We start from the raw sequence: 21,150 nt of genomic DNA on the forward strand, positions 1-21,150 counted from the left end.
TAGAAAAAGAACAAAATCTTACCATTTGTTACAGCATGGATGGACCTAGAGGATATTATGCTAAGTGAAGTGAGTCAAGAGACAAACACCATATGATTTCAGTTACATATGGAATCTAAAGAATACTATAAACAAACAAACAACAGAAACAGACTCATAGATGGAGATCAAACTGATGGCTGCTGAAGGGTTGAGGGGGTGGGGGACTGGGTGAAAAGATGAAGGGATTGAGAAGCACAGATTGGTAGTTACAAAATAGTCACAGTCATGTAAAGCACAGCATACAAAATACAGTCAATAATATTGTAATAACAATGTAAAGAGAAGTGATTTATGCCCAGGTTTGTCTTGCCACTAACTATAAAGTTTCGAAGGCAGGAACTGTGTACTTCAGATTCTCACTTCAGAGCGCCTGGCAAAGAGTCGGCATTTGCCAAGGCTGGGGCAGGGGAACAGGCTGGGTCACCTTGGGGTAGGTATGTACAGCAAGTTCTGGTAAGGAGGTTGTGGGAAGTAAGGTTTAAGAAATGGGGCCAATCTGTGTACAGTGAAGTGTGGGCTTTAGCCCTATGCGGATGGAGTCTTCTAAAGTGCTTCTGAAGGAGAATGTTGTAAAGAACAGGGGTGGGACCAGTAGTGATGTACAGAATGGACCAGAGCTGACAGGAACAGCAAGAATCAATCGATCGAGGGGCATCAGGAGGTCAATCAGAAAATGTTTAATTGAGAAAACTCTCAGCTTCCTAATCTGCAAAATGGGCATCACCCTAATCTATCTTAGTAGGGCTGTTAGGGATACTAAATGGGACTTTACATATGGCCTAATAGTAAGCACCTAAGAAAATGTAACTGTTATTATTGTAATAGCCAGAGTGCGCCCCTTTGGGCTTTCCTCAAGTCCCAAACAGGGAATGGCAATGGCTATCCACCTTTCTTGGAAGTGGAGTGTGCTATATTTATTCCTTAGATCTCCAAAAGTTAATACTTTGATAGAGTAGACCCAACACAGGAAGCACAGATGTCTGATATGATCTTCAAAATTAAGACACTCCAAAATCAATTTTTAAGTTGATTTTGTATAAAAATAACTATCCATGCTAGTACTAATCAGTTTTAAAATGCTACATTAACAGACTAAGCTATAGATCCAGGAAAACCATTTGCACAGTGAAAATGCCAATGCCTTGTTAATTAAGGATAAAATCGTCAACATAAAAGATTTAAGATAAATGAAGAATTGTTACTTCCTCTCATAAATGAAAGGACCTGAAAACTCTGTGAAGTATTTCAAGATACTGATTACCAGAAATTTATACAGTATCTAAGCTATAGGATTTTTCAACTGCCTAATAGTCACTTCATATTGGGGATGACAGCCTCAGAACAAATTTGGTGCTCTGCTTTTTAAGTTCCTTTATCTAGTCATTATCAGGAGACCCATGGTCCTGTATTTAGAGTCACTGTGTAGACATAAAGTTTACTGAAGGTAATAGCACTTTGTCTAACACAAAGCAGTGTTTTGTAAATTTGACCTCAGAAGGAAGAGTCATTATACATAAAAAAAGTTTATGCACATTTACATAATTATACACATGTGTACACATGGTAAAGCTTTACCAGTAACAGTTACCTACCAGCCATAATGAAATTAATATATCCGAAATCTGAGATAATATTCCTATTCTCAACATCAATGACTCACTTTAAAAGTTTCCTGGTCCTTCACTGCATTCATTGATCAGTTCCAGTAGTTTCTTGGTGGAGTCTTTGGGGTTCTCTATGTACAGTATCATGTCACCTGCAAATAAAGACAGTTTCACTTCTTCCTTTCCAATTTGGATGCCTTTTATTTCTTCTTGTCTGATTGCTGTGGCTAGGACTTCCAGCACCATGTTGAATAAAAGAGGTGAAAGTGGACATCCCTGTCTTGTACCCAATCTTAAAGGGGAATGCTTGTAGTTTTTGCCTGTTGAGAATGATGCTGGCAGTGGGTTTGTCATGTATGGCCTTTATATGTTTAGGTATGTTCCCTGTATTCTCACTTCGCTGAGAGTTTTTATCATAAATGGGTGCTGGATTTTAACAAATGCTTTTCTGCACCTATTAATATAATGTGGTTTTTATCCTTCATTTTGTTTATGTGGAGAATCACATTTATTAATTTGCAAATGTTCTACCAACCTTGCATTCCTGGAAAAAGTCCCACTTGATCATGGCGTATGATCTTTCGATGCATTGCTGTATTGTTTGCTATTATTTCGTTGAAGGTTTTAGCATCTATGTTCATCAAGGATATTGGCCTGTAATTTTCTTTTTCTGCAGTGTCTTTATCTGGTTTTATAATTAGGATAATGCTGGCCTTGTAAGATGAGCTTGGGAACTATCCCTCAGAAATCAGTTGCATTTTTTTTAATATGCCAATAATGAACTAACAGAAAGGGAAATGAAGAAAACAATCCCATTCACAATTGCTTCAAAAAGAATAAAATACCTAGGAATAAACCTAACCAAGGATGTAAAAGACCTCTACTTGGAAAATTTTAAGACACTGAAGAAAGAAATTAAAGAAGATAGAAATAAGTGGAAGCACATACCGTGTTAATAGATAGGAAGAATTAACATCATTAAAGTGTCCATACTACCCAAAGCAATCTACAGATTCCATGCCATTCCTATCAAGATACCAATGTCGTATTTGCAAGAACTAGAATATTTCAAAAATTTATATGAAACCACAAAAGGCCCAGCGTAGCAACAGAGATCCTGAGAAAGAAAAACAAAGAATCACACTACCTAATATGAAACTATACTATAAGGCCACCGTAATCAAAATAGCATGGTACTGGCATAAAACAGACACATAGATCAATGGAACAGAATATAGAGCCAGAAATAAACCCACATATTTATATTCAATTGATACTCTACAGAGAGCAAGCACATACAACGGGCTAAAGACAGTTTATTCAATAAATGGTGTTGGGAAAATTGGACAGATACATGCAGAAAGATGAAACTAAACCAACTTCTAATGGCTATCATCAATAAAACAACAAACAAGAAGTGCTGGCGAGGATGTGGAGAAGAGGGAACCCTTTTGCACTGTTGGTGGGAGTGCAGACTGGTACAATGACTATGGAAAGCAGTACGGAGATACCTCAAAAAATTCAAAATGGATCTACCTTTTGACCTAGTGATTCCACTTCTGGGAACATAGCTAAAAAAACCCCAAAACACTAATTTAAAAGAACATAAGCACCCCAATAATCATTGCAGTGTTACTTACAATAGCTGAGTGCCCAGTGTCCATCAACAGAGGAGTGGATAAAACAACTGTGGGACATTTACACAATGGAATACTACTTGGCCATAAAAAAGAAAATGTTACCTTTTACAACAGTACAGATGGACCTGAACATTATGCTAAGTGAAATAAGCCAGGCAGAGAGAGACAAATACCATATGATTTCGCTTTATATATGGAATCTACTGAACAAACTGAACTAACAAGCAAAATAGAGCCAGACTCTTGGATAGAGAGCAGGATGACAGCTATTGGTGGGCGGTGGGAGGGTGGAGGTTAGGGAGTGGAGGGATTGAGCAAAAAGGACAAAAGACTCATGTACATGGACAATAGTGTGGTGATTGCAGAAGGTAGGGGGTATAAACAGGTTAAATGGTAATGGAAAAATACAATTAAAAAATTAAAAATAAATGATTAAATAAATAAAAACTGTTTCCTCTCTGGCCCTGGACCGGGTTTCCACATTTACTGTATCAGAGGAGGGAGTATTATTTCTTAAAATTAATAAAAAACCAAAACCCAACAAAATTACCCAAAGGGAGTAACTCAAAGAGGGCAAAGGGAGAAAAATAAGACATTACTGATTAATCCAAAGAAAGCAAAATATACAACTGATTACTTTTGCCAGAGTCAACGGAAACTTTCCAATCATCCATGGGGCCAAGAAAAAGAGAGCAGCCAGCAGACAAACAAACTAGTAGGCTAAAGACCAAGAAGAGCAAGGTAAAACAAGGCATGCAAACACACCAGCGTAACCCGGTGACTGCTAATAGGTATCAGCCAGCACAAGCACGGTATTCAATACTGAAAATGAACAACATCTTAGAACCCAACAACAGAGAATAAAATTGGGAATTTAAAAGTGAAATGAAGAAAAGAATTCCTGCACAGAGAAGAACAAAGGCTAAGACAACCTTGGCCAGGTCATGGGGTAACCACCAAATAAATCAAGAGACATGAGTTTTAATCCCTCTTCAATGTTTATCCAACTGGTTTTCAGAGTTTTTTTTTTTTCTTTTTTCTTTTTAAAGATTATTTATTTTTAGAGAGGAGGGAAGGGAGGGAGAGAGGGAGAGAAACATCAATGTGTGGTTGCCTCTCACAGGTCCCCTACGGGGGACCTGACCCACAACCCAGGCATGTGCCCTGACTGGGAATCAAACCTGTGACCTTTGGTTCACAGTCACACTGAGTCACACCAGCCAGGGCTGTTTTCAGAATATTTCTTTACTTAGATTATGTAATATTCAAAGGTCTCTTGCCGCTCTGAGAATAGATCAGGAGTTTCTATTTAGATAAGTAAATTTATTGATTGATTTTTTTAAATTATTTGATTTTTAGAGGGAGAAAGGAAGGGAGAAGGACAGAAAGAGGGAGTGGGAGGAGGGAGGGGGGAGAGCGAGAGAAAACCAGAGAGATTGAGAGAGAGAGATCTGTTGTTCCACTTACTTAGGTATTCATTGGTCGATTCTTGTCTGTGCCCTAATGGGGATTGAACCCACAACCTTGGCATATCAGAATCATACTCTAACCAATTGAGCTGTCTGCCCAAGGCCAAACATACTATTTTTTTTAAAGGTTACTTTTAGTTCACAGTGGGCTTCAAGTTCCCAAGCACGGAATTTCATGGAAGGGAGCCAAGCTCTCTCAGCACACACTTGGAGCACAGCCCTAGAGCGTGAGTCAAACCACACTTCTGCATGAAGTACCAACGGCCAGACAGTTTGCATGATACCTGTGACTTGGTGGCAGCCTCAGCCATGATCCCTTTGTCTCTTCCCTCCCTAGCTCTTCCCAGTTGAATACACTCATTTCTCAGCCCCAACTCTTCACACAATCCTTCCAAACGCAAGTTAAATACACACTTATAAAAAGAAGTTAGTAGGGCTCCTAAGGTGTAATAGGCAATGGAAATGTTTGGGGGCAGCTCCTAATCTGGAGAATGGCACAGTGGAAAACAATAACAGCATTCTAAAAGAACATCTCTTACTCCCTTTTACAATGAGTAGTTCAGTAATTCCACTTTTCAAAATCTTCATAAAATAATCTGAAATGTGAACAGGTATTTTATACCTACAAATATCTCACAATATTACTTATAACAGGAGAAGAATCTGCTACGCACTAGATGTGCAATAATCAAGAAACAACCGTGTAAGTTATACCTCAAGATTCTCCTATAGCTCTACAGGACTCAAACTGCCTGCTGATGGCCACTTTCTCCACCAGACTTAAGGTCCTGGAAGGCAAAAACCATGCTTTGCTCACTGCCTTAGCCATAAAGTCTGTCATAGTGAACACAAAATGTGTTATCCGCTGAACGTCCGTGAGAAATGCTTTCCAATAAACACTACGTGGGGAAATATTATGCCACCAGGAGGGTGGTTTGGGAGGCATTTTTAAATATGAGGAATGTGGATGACGAGAGAGTCCTGGAGGTGGAGTGTGGTGATGGTCGCACAGCACTGTGAGCGTGCCTAATGCCACTGAACTGTACATTTGAAAATGGGTAAAATGGTCAATTTTGTGTTGTGCATATTTTACCACAGTGAAAAAATAAAATAAGTATTAAGGAATGCTTATGAGGCAAGTAAGTGAAAAGGCAGGAGACTATATGTCTAAACCACATAAAATTAGGTCTGCATTTTTACAAGGTTGGAAAGAGGCACACTAAGGTTGTCATGTTTGGTTCATGTTTGGGCAGTAGCATCAGAGCTAATTTTTGTTTTAGTTGCGATTTCTGTATTTTCCAAAATATCCACAATGGCCTGCATATAATACTCATAATCAGAAAAAGATGAGACACAGCAGAGACGTCAGGGACAGGAAGACCAACGGGTTTAATGTAGATGGGGACCGACCACCACCCTGCTCTGGTCCTGATGCGCTGGCACACTACCCGCCGTCTGTGCTCGCCTTCGCTGTGGGGACAGTCCAAAGGCATGCCAGTGGAGTTGCAACGTTACCTTTATTATATTAGAATGTACTTTTCTCCTTTTCCTCTTTGCTACACCAGAAAGCATGCATTGCAGATGTGCGGCCTCATAAGTATGTTCGTGGAGACCGAGAAGTAATAGATGGTTGTTTTGGACACACAAGTGCCAGACCGGATCGAATGTGCACTTGCTCTGGAGGTGAAGGCTTTCAGGACCTGGACGGGCCAATCCGACAGGCCTCATAGAGAACGGGGCATCCAGACGGCCTCAGTAAACACGAGGTTTGTCACGTTTACAGCTAAATGAGAAGCAGAACTTTGGAGTCACACAGACGCAGGACTGAAGTAACATTTAATGCAGACCCAGGATTACCTCCTCTGACTGCCGTCCTGAGTACTCCTGGTCTGCTTCCCCACAGATAAAGGGGGATACTCGTCCCAACCCCTTGCGTGTTAAATAGGATGACAAAGAAAACAGAGCCCGCCATCAGGAGGTGTTCCATCAGTATCACTGGTTTCCTTCCCCTTCCTTCTTCAGATCAAGTGTCTAATCTGGGAAAACAACAGCGTACAGGACTTGAATGCTTCAAGTGACCAACTATGTCACTAATAAAATTAACATGGCAGGAGTACAGGAAGATATTTTCAATAATCTTATAATTCATTCCATCAATTCAGAAGCCTTTATGATATAGTTCAAAACAATTTTCCTGTTCCCTGTTCTTCAATAATTAAAAAAGACAAATCACTACTCTCTGTGTATTTCATGTACCTGAGATCATGAAGCCACCCTTCAGTTTCTTCTTCACCTTTCCCATTGGTAAATCTTTATGTTTGTGGCTCCTGTGAGCCCTCTATAAGCTCTCCCAGCACTCAGTTAGCTGGGGGTCCTCCGATTTCCTCTACCCGGGGTGTCCAATCATTTGGCATCTCTGCGCCACACTGGAAGAAGAGGAGTTGTCTTAGGCCACACATTAAATACATCGTGACACACAGTCACAAAAAATCTCATAATGTTTTAAGCAAATTTATGATTTTGTCTTGGGCCACATTCATAGCCATCCTGAGCCACATGTGGCCTATAGGTCACAGGTTGGTTAGCCCTGTGAGAGCTGAGCATCCTGCCAGCCAGGGGCCTGAGTCATGCATCTCAGAGCAGGGTTTTGGAAGATACAACTCATCATTATGGTTCTGAAGGTTACTTGCCTTTGGATGACAGATGGAGAGGCGTGTGGGTGCTTCTGAGCCAGATGCTGTGACCCATATCACCCTCCACGTCTGCCCCTGTAATCTCTGTCCTCTGCTTTGCCTTGTGGTTATCAACACTTGTTCAGCAAGCTGATAGTGTCTGATTGCACCAAGATTCCACATAGTGCCAAACCCTCCCTTCAAAAGAACAGTCCTTACCTCTGTACAAGATCTGCTCCCTTCCTTGATTGGCTCTTTTACTTGAGTGCCTCACTGGGGAAGGGATAATAGAAATCTTCAGTAGACTGGGGTTTCCTCTGTGCAGGCTGAACTATGAATTCCACTACCTTCAGGCTAGGAAGCTTGAGTTCATTCTTTTGATAAACATATACTGAGCCCAGCACTAAATGCTGGATACTCAAAAATAAACCAGTCTTACTTTATGGAAGAAAAGCATATTGGCAGTCACACCATAGTGCAATGTGTTCTAGAACAAAGGTATTATGTACAGAGTATGATCACAGCAGCACAGCAGAGCAGAGGATCTGCCTGGGCAGGAGTCTAAGAGCTGGATAATTCACACATTTTTGCAGCAGAGGCTAGGGAATGAATGAGCTGACCTATAGAATCTCTGGGTTAATGCTGTTTCCGTCTTTCAATGCAGTCTATTTAATACCATTGCCACTGACTTGCTTTGGTCACTGTATTTGCTTTCTTCTCCTCACATATTCACCTCCTCACTTCATTTTCAGAATAAAACACACGGTGCTTCCATTCTCTCCTGGGTCTCTCAACCCCACACTGTTCCCTGCCCTGGAGAGCTGCTTTGACTATCAGGGAAAGAACACTGTAATTGGCTTAGCTGGAGTAAACAAAAGATGCACAAATGAGCCTGCTTGCTGCAAGGAGCTAGAAAGTGTGGCATGGAACCATGACCAGAACCGCCCATTGTGACCAGGCCCTCAGGGGCTGCAGCAGGTAAGAGCCCTGTGGATGCCCAGGTTCAGCTGGGGACAGTTTATCTTCAAACCATTTTCTATCCTTCACCCCTCACATCGCCCCTTTCTAGTGGAATTATATTCGCCAAAAGAGTGGTTTTAACCTTTCACAGGACATACAACACTTTGGGAAAATCTGGTGAAATTCAAGGATCCTTTCCTAGAAGATTCTTAGAAGCACATAAACGTGAAGTATTGAACATAACTTCTGGGGATTCACAGACCCCTGAGGCCCACACACAGGTACCAAGAAGGTACACGGTTCACTTCGGTATGGGCTTCTACTGTGTGCCAAGCAGCATGGAGGCCCCTCCTCAAACTCATCTCCTGGCCATACTGCATGTTGGAGCATTCTCCCATGTGCTGCCGGGAACACGTGCCCCCGAGTTTACTGCCCAGGAAACACCTATTCAGCAGCTTCTCACCTCTTGAATAGAAACATTCTGAACCTTTACCCTAATTCGCCCCCAGAAGAATGAACTGCGCTCTTTCTGCCCTACTATACAGGTGCCAGCACCAGAGATTCTGTAATATTTATTACCTTCGTGTATTTACCTGCCTCTCTCCTTCTGCTGGAAGCAAACTGAGGTCACGGACTATAACTTAATCATACTTTATTTGCAGTTTCTAGTTAAGCCTTCATTCTGGAGGGAAGCATTCTATTGAGGGAGATAGATACAAAATCAAATAATTTTAACACAAAAATCCTAATGCTGAATATGATGGGATGAGTGATTTTAAGCTAAATCTTATACAGAGGAGTGACAATAAATCACACAAAGTGAGGAGTGGACACGATAGGCAGAGGATGGTGAGCATGCAGGCAGCCAAGAGTGTGAGCAGGGAAAAAGTAAATAATTCAGGATTCGTGATGACTACACAGGTAGGCGGGAAGTTGTTTTGAAGAGAGAGATGAGGTTATGGAGGGCATTGAATGAGGTATAAGGGAGCTGGAATTTATTGCATTTGGGTGGGAAGTTATTGAAAGATTATTTTTTTAAATTTCTACTGAAAAAGGAGAAAAGGCACAAATGAGAAAACATAATTTTACCGTATAGCGACAACCACTATTACTATTCCTTCATGTGTTATGTAAACATGTATGTATGTGACTATGATTTTCATGTTATTTTAATTCTGCTAACATTTATTAAGCATTTGCTAGGTGTTAGACATTGTGCTAAATATACAAATACACAGGAATCCTGTCCTGTTATTTAATCCTCACAGAAATTCTTAAGAGAAAGTTCCTTGTAATCCCATTTTAAAGAGACAGACACAGGGAAGGGTGGGGCGGGTTGGTACTACTGTTTAGGGCTACACAGCTAAGCTGAGATTCAACACCAAGTTTTCTTACTGCGAAAACCATACTCTTACACTTCAAGTTTTATTTATTCTCATTCATTTAGTTTATAAGATGAGTAAACCATTTTATCTAATTTTCTCAGAAAAATACTTTGTGATCTTGATTAGCATTATAATAAGCCAAAAAAATAAACCGGGAAAGCAAGAACACATCACTGTTTTGTCTTCCCCTACAGGGAGCAAATGGTAGGCACATGATTATAAATTCATGTGCCTACCATTCAAATGTGAAATGTTTTCTGCTCAGTACACCCAATAATATATTAATATATCTCCAGTTTAAAATATACTTATGAATAATTTTATATATTTTATAAATTTTCTGGCAAGAATGATAATAGAACAATCTATTGCCTGGCACTTATTTTGATCTTTTTGCACTCCAGGTAATGTTTGCAGTTTCCTTGTAAATTTAGGAGGATGACATGTTCAATGGGTACTTTGGGCAGGTTGGTCTAGCAACAGTATTAAGAAGGGTGAATCTGAGAAAACCGGATTGGAAGGCTGAAGTGCAACCTGAGAGATATGGCCACAATCCAGGTGGAGACTGGAAGCCTAAGGACCAAGGCAGTGAAATCTGGGATGAAGGGGAGGGACTGGACTCAAAGCACACAGAAGACAGACTTTAAAAGACTGGATGTGGAGCAGAAAGCAGCAGCTGGATGGTGTCAGCAAAGAGAGGAAATAGGGGAGACTGGATGGTGGATGTCATTCATTGAGAGAGAGAACTCAGGAAAGAGATGCCTTGTTCAGAGTGTGTGGGTGGATCTGTGTGTGTGTCAGGGTTGGCACTGGGGAGAATAATGAGTTCAATTATGAGCATTAAAATAGCGGACACATTCCGGGTGCCTACTCCATGCCAGGGGCCTTGCTGAGTGCTGGGAGTCAGTGCTGAACCAGACTGCGGAGGTCACAGCACAGTGGAATGAAAGTAAAGGAAGCGAGGAGCTGGGTTGTCTTGGAGAGGGGTCTGAAGTCCACAGACAGGCCAGGATCTGTAAACTGCAAGTAGGAATGAGAATGCCCTCAGAAAACACGCACAGTGGAGTGAGAACTGAAGTGGACCAAGGCGGGCACTCTCAGTAACACCAGTGTTTTAAGTTGAGTAGAGGAAGCAAGGGACCAAGGAACAGCAGTCAGCCAAGGTGGAGCAGAAGGAATAGCAACCCATCTTGACACCATATTGCCTGCCCCCTTGGACTTCACAGGAAGAATATTTTTTTCTTTTTAAATTCAGAGGTCACTCAATTTTAAATATTAAACAAAATCACATAAAAAGTCCATGGTGAGGGTAAGAATTTACATCTCCTGGCTGCCTCTCTGAGCTTTATCTACCAGCCATTTGGAGTTGATGATTACTATTCAGTAGGAAGTGAATTTATAATCATGTGCCTACCATTCAAATGTGAAAAGAAATGTTTTCTGCTCAGTACACCCAATAATACATTAATATATCTCCAGTTTAAAATACATTTATGAATAATTTTATATATTTTATAAATTTCCTGGCAAGAATGATAATAGAACAATCTATTTTCACTGCTACATGAAACAAAAAGAGAGAAATGAAAGGTTCAGTTAATCAAGAGATTTAATACGCTTTATAATAAATATCAAACAGTCATTACTTAGCCTATACAAAGGGTGGCTGAGGTCAAAAGATTATTATAACAGCAAGGGTTTATGCCCATATTTATCCTCTGACAGTTGCTTATATTTGCATAAAAAGTTTTTTTTATTCATGAATTTTTTTAACCATGTTAGAATGCTAAAAATCAAATTTGTTTTTCCCGATTTATATATGGGCAGTAATAAGATTTTTGTAATGATTAACAGTAGTAACAATCAAATAAATAAAAAACACTAGCCCTTCCAAGGTACCAACAGACAGATATGAAAATAAATGACCTTCACTGTCTCAGGTAAATGTGGTTTAGAAAGCCAGGAAAGCACCGGAATCTGAAATGATTACTTTGGCAGTGTTTGACAAAGCCAGGAAAGGCAAAATAATGGAATTCATATCCTCGGTCATCCTCATCAGCCGTGTGTGTGCACATGCATGTGCACACGATGTGCACACTCAAACTGATGGCATCCTGATTGTAAGAAGAGATGCAGTAACTTCAGGATTATCACGGAGAGACCCGGCTTCAGAAGGAGCTGCAAGATCAACCCATCCAAGAGGAGCTGATAAAGCCATAATTTCCCTTCTTAACAGCCACCTAGACTGGGACTCACAAGCAGTACAAACAAATAAAACTATTTAATAAACCAAAAATAACTTCAGGGTGGTTCTTCCTAAATTGATAGAATATCATTAATTTTAGCACATCATAATTAAAATTTAAGATCTGTCCATGATTTGGTGAAATATCAAAAACAATTATTCATCAACAGCTAGTGTGGGGAGGACATAGGGCTGGAGCAGGTATTCGGACTCAAGTTGATGCTCCCGCTCACGGCAGCCTCTAACCTTGGTAGGTTTTCAGTAAACCACAGCAACAGGTACAAAGTAAGACCATAAATAAATAATGCACCAAGTTAAATATTTGCCCATAGAACACAGTAAAAACAATGGAGACATAACCAAAACATTGAGTTGCACAGTTTTGTAGCCACACGTGACGGTGTGTGAAAATATGACAGGAAAGCTAATGGTCAAGAGGCCGAAGCCGTGACCTAGCAGGTACTGCCTCCCAGGCAATACTCTCCAAGAGCCCCGTCCTCCTTTCCCTACTACGTCTTGGCCCACCTTCAGAAGCTGTGACACATTTGGGTTTCCAGAATCCTGGAGCGACCTTCCTCTGGCTAACCCAACTGTAACGCATAGGTCTCTCCCCCACTGCCTTCTCCTCTCGGTACCTCTCAGCACCCATCACCCTCCTCATAAGATCAGTGAACTTTCTGGAATTACTACATGGAGAGTTCTGAAAAGCTTTTGAAAGTCTAAAGTATAAACCAAACACTACTAACTTCATTATAGGGACTATTAATATACAACTTGAAATCAGCAAGCTGGGAGGAATCTTGGGATATATCTGAGTCTAAACCCCTCATTTTACAGATAAGGGAGCTGTGATACTGGTGCTCACCTATAAACAAAATAACAACTAACTCAAAGTTATCGAGTGCATTCATATAACCTCTAAAACATTCATTAAGGCACACTTTAATTATACATTTTATGTTTTAATGTTGTAAGAGGTTAATCATCTAAACTCAGATGTTAATGATATTGTATATCTCTTAATTTATAATTATGTGCCGATTTACAGTAATACTTAAACTATTTAAATCATGTGTTTCTTCCATGGACCCCAATTCCACATGTGGTTGTTATTAATGACATCAACATGCCTCTCATAAATTATCTTTGAACAATTTTATATATGATAAAGATTTCTGAATTCTTTTTTTCTCTTCTCTGTGACTGAATCAGTGGCAAGGGGCTTGGAAAGGGACGGGAGGCTGATTCCCACGGACTTCCGAGAGGAAAGCCCAGGGGGAGCAGGCAGGGATGAAGGTCGTCTGCAAGGCTGCACTTCCTTTGCTAAGATGCGCTCTGCTTTTAAAAGGATATACATCTCATTTTACACTTACTAATCAAAAATGTTCTATTATGTTTAAAGAGCTAGGTCAAAAGTAAATTCGTAAATAAACAATACTTTATTTTTCAATTCTGTTGACTCAGCTTCTATTTCTTATACATAGATTTAAATTGGTAGAATCAGTCTATGAAACACTCCAGATGCTTTTCAGCGGCCAGGGTAAGAAAGCTAATTGTTTCAAGTGTGTAGCATGCTTATGTATGTAAAGGAAAGCACTCAAAGGAACACAACCCAAGACAATTTAAAGCAGAAGGCACGTGTGTGAGGCCAGAGTCTATTGTGATTATGTAGTTGGCTCCTGTGCCATATTGGCTGTTAAATATTTTTTATTTCACTTCTGAAATAAACTGAAATGTTGACAGGCATTATCAGGTACTATCATTTTTTTCTTCCTTTGTATATTTTTCTTCCAGCGACAATATAATACTTATGCAATTAACCAAATGTGATATTAAACGTGAATTACAGAATGCTTCCTACTGCCCGTAAGGATCTTAATATGTCATGCCAGTCTATGGGGCATCTCGCTATCATTAAAACAAAGAAATTTACTGACAGACAAGGCAGGGGAGCCAGCTTAAAAAGCTGACATGATATAAGCTTTTAATAAAACAGTATTAATTATATCAGCATCTGCAAAGAGTGAGCAATAAAAATACAGTGATAACTATTTTCCCTGAAGAAGTCTCAAAACAAAGATATTAACACCCAAACAAGTCAGGAACCACAACAATTCCCTGTTGCATGAAGGTTTCCCGAATTTCCAAAGCTAATTTAGAGACAGAGATTACGATTACATCCTCACTGTAATTTGGTCCTCAGAGCCAATATTTATAGTTAAGGATGTTGATGACCAAACCATTATATACAAAATATAAGGAAAAGATACAACACATCATAATTTTTTTAAAGTTAAACTAAAATAAATGCCTTCCCACCACCTCCTTCTGGGTAACTGTGAACCTCGGGGAAGGGGGAGAATGGTTTTGGCTCAGCAGAAGGGCAGACTGCCGACTGTGAAGGGTGCTGCGGCCTCGGTCCCAGGGCACCACTTTCGTGGCTTGGTGCTCGACAGTACTAAGCTTTATAGGCCTGGGTAACAACACTCCTTCACAGCAGTGAAATCAGTACTTACTGAGAACACACTGTCAGCCAAATTTTAACATGTGCTCCTTCTAAGAAACAATGGAGAGATGTCATTTCCTATTAAATAAACAATAATCAATTAAAAAGCTGAAGCAGTGGTTGAGGTATAGGCTGAACAAGCAAAACCTAAGTTAAAAAAAAATCATATCAATAAGCAATTATTACCGGAGAATGGGAAAGAAAGAAGAAATGGAGAACAGGGTGTTAATTTTGGTCATCGGCACTCTCTCCTAGGGCATCAGGATGACTTCACCACCTTTTCAAGAGTTCGAGACAGCTAAATTGAAAACAGCGAGTTTTACCACAGTTGAACACACTTTTACCATACATGGTGAATGGGATTACAGCAACTTTAAAATACCACCATCGATTCTCTGAAACCCCTCTCATTGGATGGTAGAGGCTATGTCCCCTCCCCTTGAATCTGGGCAGGCTTGTACTGCTTCCTCTAATAGAGTAGGATGGAAATGCTCCTGGTGACTTTGAAGGCTAAGCCCTAAGGGACCATGCAGCTTCTGTCTTGTCCATTGGAACACTAACTCCCACTACCCTGGGGCCACATGTGGTCACTCTGATGAACAGCCCCACCTGGGCTCGGCCTTTCAGCCATCCCTGCCAAGGTCAGAGAAACAGGAGGGGAGCATTGGACAAGACTGTCTGACAGCTCAACACTGCTTGGCCGAGCCCTGGCTGAATCTCTGCACAGAATCACAAGATATAATAAAACAGTTGCTGCGTTAAGTCACAAAGCTTTAGGAGAATTTGCTATGCAGCATGGAGAATCACAGAATTTGGAAGGGACTTTAAAGATCTGCTGGTGAAACACAGCTTTTGAGGAAACTGAGGTCCAGACCGGTTAAGTGTCCAAGGTCACTAGCTAAAACTAGAAGCCAGGTCTCTAAGCTCCCAGCTCTGCTTTTTCAAAGAGCTCATCTTTTTTCATCACATCCCACCCCCACCTTCTCATTCCGTTATGTGCAAACTCAAAAAGCATCAGGCCACGATCTTAGACATCCTATCTTCTACCTATCTTAAAAGTTAAGAATAATTCTGACATATTTTCTTTCTTATGCCTTTATCTTGAAACTATTTGCCTTGGGTGACAATGGGAAAGAATTACTATTTGGAGAGTATGGAATAAAACCTCTGACAAAATTTTGCTCTAGTATGTGGACAGTAGTGTTAACTCCAAATAGTGCACATAAGATTTCACCTCTTTATTCCCATTTCACGTGAAATATCCTCAGGTAAACTACACCTGTAATCCTAACACAGTCAATGTTTTGCTCCAACTTGTTAAGACAGTTATGACCTGTTATCAGATCTAGTAATACAGTTCATACATTTATTTCTTCAGTTATCTGAAAACATATCAGAAGGCAACACTGAGCTTCTGCAGGTTAGTAATTTTTTTTTTTAATACCAAGGTTAGCTTTTTCTGTATGAGCAGTTTACAGGAAACATTTCAGGTATTTCAGGTGTTCTCTGGGCTCCATATGCACCTGAAATTGCAGACTAATGATCTACTCAGTAAGTTATTTTATTAAGTATTTTAGTTAGATACTAAAAAAACAGTATTTTCTTAGATACTGTTTTCATTAAACTGTTACTTAGTAAGGAAAAGAATTCCAAAGATACACACGCTCTGGCGGCCAGTTAAAAGAAAAGCAGGTAAGACACCGGCATGCAAGCCGCTGGCACCCATGTGCCTCTAGAGATTACATGGCTGTAAGTGGCTGAACGATCCCGAGAGTCATCAGCATCTAACGTTTTTCTCCCGAAGAAGCTTTACTCTAAATTTACATGAAATATTATCAAGATTTTTGAATATCAAGTTCAACACCTGGTATCTATCCTTTCCTTCCCTCATATTCTCCATATTCTATTCTCAATACACAAAAACAGATTCCTCAAATGCCTTAAAATGGGAATACGTTGCCCTGCCAATTAACTTGTCCTCAGAAAAAACGCAAATTTTCAAATGCATGACTTCCCCTAAGGAATAAGAAAAGTAGTATCACGTGAAAAAGATTTTTCCAAATTTGAAAACCTTTATAAACTTGCAGGACATATAATAAACCAAGTTCAAAATGGCAGATGGTAATACAAAGGAATAAACGTCTCAGAAGAATTACTCAAGGTGAAATGCTAATCACAACTTTAAAAATATTTGTGAATATCTAATGAACATGAAATAAACTAGGACCTTTTCCTATGAATATACTCTTCCCAATTATCAAATAATAGTTTTTTTAACTACGCATTTTGCTGTTCTGCTTCTTTGATGTGAAAATTGCAGCTTCTGAAGTTCCAGCTAAGTTATTGCCTTCATGAGGCGTTCCTAGTCCAGGACATTGTAGCAGTTGGAACAAGGCTTCACGTCTGCTTGCAGTCCAAAATCTTTCAAATCACTTTAACATCTACTCTATCATTTCATTCTCACAAAAAGTCTGACATGGTACCACTGATAAATATAATGCTGATTTTAAGACAACCCGAGACTACCCAAAGCAATCTATTGATTCAATGCAATCCCTATCAAAATACCAATAGCATCTTCCACAGAACTAGAACAAAAAATCCAAAAATTTATGTGGAATCACAGAAAACCTCCAAGAGCCACAGCAATCTTGAGAAGGAAGAACAAAGTTGGACATATAACACTATCAATATCACACTATACTACAAGGCCACAGTAATCACAACAGCATGGTACTGGCATAACAACAGACATATGATCAATGGAACAGAATAGAGAGCCCAGAAATAAACCCACACCTATATTATGGTCAATTAATCTATGACAAAGGAGGCAAGAATACACAATGAGATAAAAACTGTCTCTTAAATGGTAATAGAAAAACTGAACAGGTACATGCAAAAAATAAAGAAAGAAAGAAAAAGGAACTAGACTCTTTCTTACATGATATAGAAAATAAACTCAAAATGGATTAAAGACTTACATGTAAGACCCAAAGTCACAAAACTCCTAGAAAACAAGACAGGCAGTAAACTTTTGACACTGCTCTTAGTAATACCCTTTTGGATTATCTCCTCAGGCAAGGTAAACAAAAGAAAAAATAAACAAATGAGACTACATCAAACTAAAAAGTATTTGCACAGCAAAGGAAACCATCAACAAAACAAAAAGACAAGCTACTGAATGGGAAAAGATATTGGCCAATGATATATTCAATAGGGGTTATATTTGAAATTTATAAACAACTAATACAACAGCAATGCCCCCCAAGAGAAAATGTCTAACCACTACACTGTACACCTGCAACTAATAAAATATTTAATGTCAACTATAACGGAAGAGAGAAAACCAATCTTAAAAGATAACCAAACCCAATAATCCCCTGGAAAACCTGTAGGTCTTAAGAACAAATATTTTTAAGCCCTCCAAAGCTTCAAATACTTAATGTATTTGTTTGAACAGATTAAACACCTGGCACAAAACTTTGGACTGTCATTAAACTTAAATAAAATAAATTAAGAATACTACCCCTCCCTTGCCAAAAAAGAAGGACAGAAAGAAAAGAAAACCAGGACTACCAGAGGTTGAGCTTCGTCACTGGGCTGCTGTCCTGACTCAGGGTAACGCCTCAGCGGACCCACCCTCCAACAGGGAAGTGTAAGTCAGCAGGTCTTCCTTCCAGCTAAGGCTGACCACATGGGCCCCGGCCAGATATTCTTGAACTGGAGAAGCATTCTAAGGCTGACTCAGTGAGGCCAACATCTCCTAGTTAGTGAGACAGCCAACCCTTGGTTTCAGTGATTTTTGCCAGTGTCTCAACTCCATGTCCCCTCACGTCAACTAACTCCAAAAGCCTGGTTTCATTTCTTTTTTTTACGTTTACTTGCCATTAAATACGTTTTCTTTACAATTTCATGTATATTCCCTATAGACACACACACACACACACACACACAATCAGCCATGTTACTTGGCGGAAGCTTTCTAAACTGAGTAACAGAATAGTATCCTGGCCAAAGTTCAGGGTGACTCAGCACTTCCGTTTACTCATCCACAGACTGGGTGTCCTGCCAACTGTACATGTCTGTTGTGAGACTCGAGTGAGACACAAGTGCTTTGTTAACTGGAAAGTGCCACAGCTCCACAAAATGAAGCTATTACCATTATATACACATGCCAGGAAAAAATTAACTTCATAGTAATATTTAGCATATTTGTCCTTCATTAGCTTCAAGGACTCACTGTCATGTCCAGACCAACCTTCCACCTAAGTGGAAACTAGCAGGATTTTCAAGTGGATGAAACTAAATTAATGGCAATGAGATTCTACAGATTATGAAAAATATTCATAATCCGCCAGTACATTAGCTAATCAAATACATATAGTTTTTTTTATTTTTCATTCTTGTACCCATCACTAGACTGAGTCAGCTTAACAACTATGCCTATGTTCCAGTCCTGCCCTCACCATTTACTCACTGGGTGACTCCAGACCATCACTTAAGTTTCTTGACTCAATTTTATCATCCACAAAATGGGCATTATAATAGCACCTACCTACCTAATAGCATTGTTGTAACTATTAAATGTGTTACTACATATAAAGCATTCATACTGGCACTTAAACCATTACTCTTTTAATGCACCTTCCTAGCATTTAGTACTTATGGGCACACGGCAGACACTAACTTAATAAATCCTGGGTTGATGGAATTCATTAGAAAGTAGGATGGAAATGACTCAGGAAGTCGTCTGGTCTGCTCCCAGACGACTTCATTTGAAGCAAGGCTATATTGAAACAATCAGGCCAACCCTTGCCTTCTCTATTTTTGAACATTTGCAGGGGAAAAGTCTATATTTGGACCTCATTAATTGTTTAACAATCTAAACCATTAGGTTAATTATAAGGATGAATTCCTTAAATCCAGTAGGATTCTCTCTATGTCCATTCCCACGGCTGGGCTCTCCACATTATTACAGGTTACCGGTCAGCGTTCTCTTCCAAAGCCCAACAACCTCAGCCTCATTACGCCTCCCGCCCAGCTACTAGCAATGTTTACTTTGACTTGAATTCCCAAGTGTAGAAATATTTCAGGCACTATACTGACCCAGGTTAAAAAAATCCTGACAAACTCAAAAAGGATTACACTGGAAAGTGCGGGAAAACCAAAAACCACAAAGTAAACTTGCTGTAGGTTTCAGTCTTGCGCTCATTGGCTCCAAAGAATGTCACTAATTCAACAATTCTGATAGGAACAAATTACCGTAGAAGGTAAATGATGATATTCATTTTTATTCATTCCTATTATAATATGATGGAAAATGAGCCCCTGAATAAACTGAAAAAAAGTCACCCAAGGAATAAAATCAATTAGAGATGTACTGTACCCTTACACTCAGGCTGACTTGGAAATTCAGTGCTTTAAGCTAATTTCCCTCTTGATATTTTCAGATTTAATTCAGTAACACAAGTAATGCTTATTAATAACATTAATATACCATATTCTTTCTCTGTCAACTTAATCTTCTTGGGTTTTTTTTTTTTTTTTACTAAAATGTCAATCTAACTTCTAGACTCCTACCCAAGAGAATCTATGCAAAATTACAATGAACAGACTGATCGTGTAGACATAGCATTTAGCCATGGGCCCATTCATGAATGCCTGTAATTAAGTTCTTGTACATATTATAATAATTGTATTTGAAATGATGAGATTTGCATAATTTGGCTAATGTACACAACTACCAGTCCAGGGACTACACTAAGTCCTTTATGTATTTTATCTCATTATATCTTTATAATGAGGAAAAAAAACAGCTTAGACATTCAACAACTTAAGGTTGTACTACCAGCAAGTAACAGAGTAAAAATTTTAATTCAGGCGTTCGGACATCAGAAAACACTTCCCAGTGAGCCTTTTCTACTGCTTCATACTGCAGAGGTCCTTGAACAACATCTGCGGTAATACAGTGAAAAGGCAGTTAAGAGGGAAGTACCTGTTCTACAAAGAGCTGCCACACCACCAACCCAAGGGGAGAGAAAGGAGCTCTAATGAAAGCCCCCAGTAAAATTAGTTTTAATTTTTTTGTTTTTTCTTTAAGACAAAGCAATGAAAATATCTTATGTCTCTAAATTTTATATTAACAAAAGCAAACATGAATGATTAATTATTATGAATAAAAATTATATTTCAGTGAATTAATGAATGATTTCTCTGTGGTTTTAGGTTTAGAAGGTAATAATATAAAAGTTCAAAAGAAGTGTACACATTCCCCAATTTCCTTTATGTGGTTTAAGTAACTCCACTCTGATCTAGGGCTGGTCAACACACCCTATAACTCATGTCCGCAATGGGGGTTTCAGGGATGAGTGTACATTCCCATCAGAGCCATCTGCTGTAATTTCTAGGGAAGAGGTTACCAGAACTCTTCCTGTGGATGATGTGGCAAAGGGGGATGAACAGATGGGAAAACGCCACTGCCCCTCAGCTACCAGGAGTAGCCGCAGCTGCTGGGCATCCCTCTATGCAACTTGAGGGCAAGGCTGGCTTCTGCACGTAGAACTACCTCTGACCCTTTCAGTTTAGGCACCTAATTAAGTTCCCTTTATTAATCAGGACATTTGT

The 21,150-nt window shown here is 39.5% G+C and overlaps 1 protein-coding gene across 2 annotated transcripts in view; it reads right to left on the reverse strand.

Moving 5' to 3' along the window:
• Positions 1 to 21,150, reverse strand: part of ANO6 (anoctamin 6) — a 190,165-nt gene that overhangs the window by 147,303 nt on the left and 21,712 nt on the right. The window lies entirely within an intron of this gene.

This window comes from Desmodus rotundus, chromosome 3 (genome assembly GCF_022682495.2).
Source record: "Desmodus rotundus isolate HL8 chromosome 3, HLdesRot8A.1, whole genome shotgun sequence".
Classification (NCBI taxonomy): Eukaryota; Metazoa; Chordata; class Mammalia; order Chiroptera; family Phyllostomidae; genus Desmodus; species Desmodus rotundus.